Below are 4480 nucleotides of genomic sequence, written 5' to 3' on the forward strand. Positions count from 1 at the left end.
TACAGCTGCATAAAAAAATAGATCAAAATGTTTTATATGAAAAAGGAAAATATTAAATGAAAATTCACAGAACCACAAAAGCATATAGGTTGGAAAATATCTTAGAGACTAGCAAATCAAAATCTACCTATCATGTCCCACCATTAAACCACGTCCTTCAGACATTGTCTATACGTTCCTTAAATGTCTCCAGGGATGGAGACCCCCCCATTGCTCTGGCCAGTCCACTCGAACGCTTGAATGTCTTCTTCATGAAGAAATTCTTCTTGGTGTCCAACCTGAACCTCTCCTGAAGAAAATAGTATCAACTCTTACCACTTGTCACCTCAAAAAGAGATGGATACCTGTATCACTGCAACTTCTTTTCAGGTGGCTGCAGAGAGTGTTGGAATTTTCTCTCAGCCTCCTCCAAAATAAACAACCCCAATTTTCTCAGTTGCCTTACTTAAGTCTTCTAGTCCTTTCATCAGCTCTGCTTCACATACGTTTGCACAATTCAAATTTCTCCTTGCATCCATGGACCCAAAACACAATATTCAAGGTCTTCCCACACCTTGAATGTACACTCACTTCCCTATTACTGCTGGTCTGCTGAACAATTTCCTTAGGACAGAGAGAAACCATCTTCCTGCAGTCAGCATGAAAAAGGAATCAGGAGGTAAATAAAGGACAAATGAGTGTTTGAAACATTAGCTGAGTTTTACATCCAAAGCAGAGTTCCCTAGTGACACTAATAGGTTTAGTATTACATCTTCATAGAGGAAAATGAAACGTGGATGCAAAACTGAAGAAATTTTCAATGTGAAACTAGAAAATGATTAGCATAACTTATTTCGTCACAATAGCACAGAAGCAGAAATACATGTACTAACTCTTGCTTCAGCATTATGGAACTGACCAGTTATGAACACGTTTTTCTGCTTCTTTTCACAGAGTGTGATGAGAGAAGTGGAGGCTGGAAGATATCTCAGAGTGATCTTGAAATGACAGAGTTCTCTATTCCTCGTGAAGTCAGGAAGAAGGCAGCAAAACTACTAGCTTGGACATCCAGAAGGCAGACTGAACTGTTCAGGAGACCAGCAGGGAGAGTCCCTTGGTCCCTTGGGGCTCAGTTCTGAACAGCAAAGAGGTCCAGGAAGATTGGTCACTCCTCAAGAAGGAAATCTCAAAGGCACAGGAGCAACCTATACCTCTGTGCAACTAGATGAGCCAGTGGGGAAGAAGACCAGTGCAGAAGAACAGGAAGCTTTTTCTGCAGCTCTGAGAGAAAAAAAGTGTCTACCTTCTGTGCAGGAAGGGACTTGGGGAGAGAACAAGGAAGTTATTAGGATGCGCAGAGAGAAAATTAGAAAGGCAAAAGCCCAGCTTGAGCTCAACTTGGCTGCTGGGTTAAAAAAAGAACAACAACAACAACAAAATTACAAATATATTAACAGTAAGACGAGGGCTAAGGAGAATCCCCATCCTTTACTGGATGCAGTGGGAAACGTGAGCACTGAGGATAAGGAAAAGGCTGAGGACAAGGGGGCAGGAAGGCTCTAGAGAGCAACCTGGACAGTCTGGATTGCTGGGCTGAGGCCAACGGGATGAAGTTCAACAAGACCGAGTGCTAGGTCCTGCACTTTGGTCACAACAATCCCATGCAATACTGCAAGCTTAGGGCAGAGTGGGTGGAAGATTGTGTGGAAGACATAGACTTGAGGCTGCTGGTTTATGCTAGGCTAAACATAAACGAGAAGTGTGCCCAACTGCCAAGAAGGCTGATGGCATCCTGGTTTGTATCAGGTATAGTGCTGTCAGCAGGAGCAGGGAGGTGATCGTCCCTCTGAACTCAGCTCTGTTGAGGCTGCACCTTGAGTACTGTGTTCAGTTTTAGGCCCATCATTACAAGACAGACACTCTGAGTGCCCAGGAAAAGCAATGAATGTGGTGAGGGTCTGAAGCACAAGCCTTATGAAGAGGGGCTGAGGGAACTGGGATTGTTTAGTCTGAAAAAGGGGTGGTCAAGTGGGTGGTCACGTGAAGACCTCATAGTTCCCTACAACTATCTGAAAGGAGAATGAAGGAGGATGTGGCAAGGTGGGGGGTCAACCTCTTCTCTGACATTTCTAGTGATAGGACTAGAGGGAACTGCCTCAAAGTGCACCCGGGGAGATTCAGGTTGAACATTAGAAAACATTTCTTCTCCAGAACAGTGGCCAGATACTGGAACAGGCTGCCCAGGGAGGTGGTTGAGTTACCATTACTGGAGGTACTGCATTCAAAAAACATTTAGATGTGGTACTAAGGGACAAGGATTAGTGGGGAAATACTGATAGTGAGTGGACAATTGGATTGGATGATCTAAGAAGTCTTGCCCAACCTTGTTGATTCTATGATTCTGTATTTGTTTGCCAGTATTACAACTTGAAGCACCTCTATTCATTTCAGCGAGCTTAAATTACCAACATTCTTGAAAAAAACTGTAACCACTAGTATTTTTCAGCTAGTCATCTGTCTGTCTGTATCACTGAATAATGGATGTTCCATCATCAGACAAAACTGCTTGAGATCTGTCAAAAGTTCTCTTCAACTCAAGAAACAAATCCCATCATGGTCAATTTTCTGAGAGAAATCACAAGGATACTTAATAAGCAAACTAAATATTCACTAGTTGATAAATGTCACATTCGTGACATTTTGCATGTCTAACTGTGCTAAAAACTTCCCTGAATAGTGTTTTCACACTGTTATAGAAGTTAGTTTACAAAAATGAATTTTAAAAGTAAGTTTTTTGAAGCAGACACTGATATATACAGACCTCCTCATTGCATTATAAAAACTGTTCAATTAAAGAGTCTGGGGGAGGGTCTGTTTTCAGTTTACTTATCCAAATCTGTCATCATGAAGAGTCAAGAGACAACATTTGAATAACTTTCCTGGCAGTAATTACATCTTTTCTTAGTTTGCTTTGGAGGTAAGGAATAAGAGGCGCTAATTAATAATGTAGATTAGTAACTAAGGTGAACTTGAACCATTCAAAAACATTAATATGAATGTATATGAACACATATCATTTCATACAAAGAATCACACACAGAATTCTACAGGTTGGAAGGAACTTCAGGAGATCATCAACTTATCTCTTAGTCTTAAAAATGAATAAAATAAAGATGAGGCCATTTTTTATTATTGTTACAGTTTCTCTAGTTCTGGTTCAACATTCAGCAGATTTTTAGGCTATGTCTCAAATGTACACCAAAAGTTTAAATTTGAATACATTCAATATATTTAGTACATGAAGAATAATAATTTATTTTTATTTGGTTAGCTCCAAGATCAATTAAGCCACCATACTAAAATATAAAATAATGATAGAAGGCTCTCTTCGTGTTTTTTAATGAAGGGATGACACTCAGAATCCCACTGTAAAGAAAATAATGATTGAGATAGTTGATCAAGAACCTCAGGAAGGTTCTGGATTTTTTAGAAATTTTTACATACTAAGTTAATGATTTTGAGGTCAGTGTTATCCCTGAGAATTATCAAACCAAAACTTCTGAGAGAGAACTCTGACCATATTTAGTTAGAATTTTTATTCTGAGAATTGACTTATAGAGTGAATAGTGTATTAGCACAGCCATTCCTTCTGACACACATCTGTAAGGAAGGAGGCAAAAATCAACAGCAACTTTTCTTCAAGTGTACAGCTCCTCAAAACACCACTTATTTAAAATCTGTCAGCCTCGGGTGCGACCATACTTGAAAAAATAACCTTAGGTAGGAATTTAAGCTGTGCAACAGTCTACAAGAGCGTCAGCATCATATTTGACAACACCAAGCTGAATGGTGCAGTTGACACAACAAAAGTAAGAGACACCATCTAGAGGGATCTGAACAAGTTTGAAAAGTGGGCTTCTGTGAATCTAATGAAGTTCAGTAAGACCAAGCACAAGGTGCTGTGTTTGGATTGGGGCAAAATATGTACTCAAACTCACAGAAGAACTCACTGAGAGAAGCCCTGTGGAGAAAGCAGTATGGGTCCTGCTAAATGAAAACTTTAACATGAACCAGTAGAGCATAGGGCTGCACCAGAAAAGGGGAGTCCTTTGTAAGTGAGCTTATCAAAAAGAAGAAAATCGTATTTTTTGCACAGATAGATGTGATAGGAGAAGACAGAACTGTTTTGAACTGAAAAAGGAGAGATTTAGATCAGATGTTTGACAAGAAATTTTTCACTGAGAGGGTGGTGAGGTGTTGGAATGGGCTACCCAGAGAAACTGTGGATGATCACAGAATCACAGAATTGTAGGGGTTGGAAGGGACCTCTAGAGATCATCGAGACCAACCCCCCTGCCAAAGCAGCTTCCCTACACCAGGTCGCACAGGTAGGCGTCCAGGCGAGACTTGAATATCTCCAGAGAAGGAGACTCCACAACCCCCCGGGGCAGCCTGTTCCAGTGCTCCGTCACCCTCACCGTGAAGAAGTTCTTACGCACAT

General features: G+C 40.7%; 1 protein-coding gene across 2 annotated transcripts in view; it reads right to left on the reverse strand.

Moving 5' to 3' along the window:
* PIK3C3 (phosphatidylinositol 3-kinase catalytic subunit type 3) overlaps positions 1 to 4480 on the reverse strand; it is a 60518-nt gene that overhangs the window by 10472 nt on the left and 45566 nt on the right. The gene's annotated exons all lie outside the window — the stretch shown is intronic.

This window comes from Meleagris gallopavo, chromosome Z, assembly GCF_000146605.3.
Source record: "Meleagris gallopavo isolate NT-WF06-2002-E0010 breed Aviagen turkey brand Nicholas breeding stock chromosome Z, Turkey_5.1, whole genome shotgun sequence".
NCBI classification, from domain to species: domain Eukaryota; kingdom Metazoa; phylum Chordata; class Aves; order Galliformes; family Phasianidae; genus Meleagris; species Meleagris gallopavo.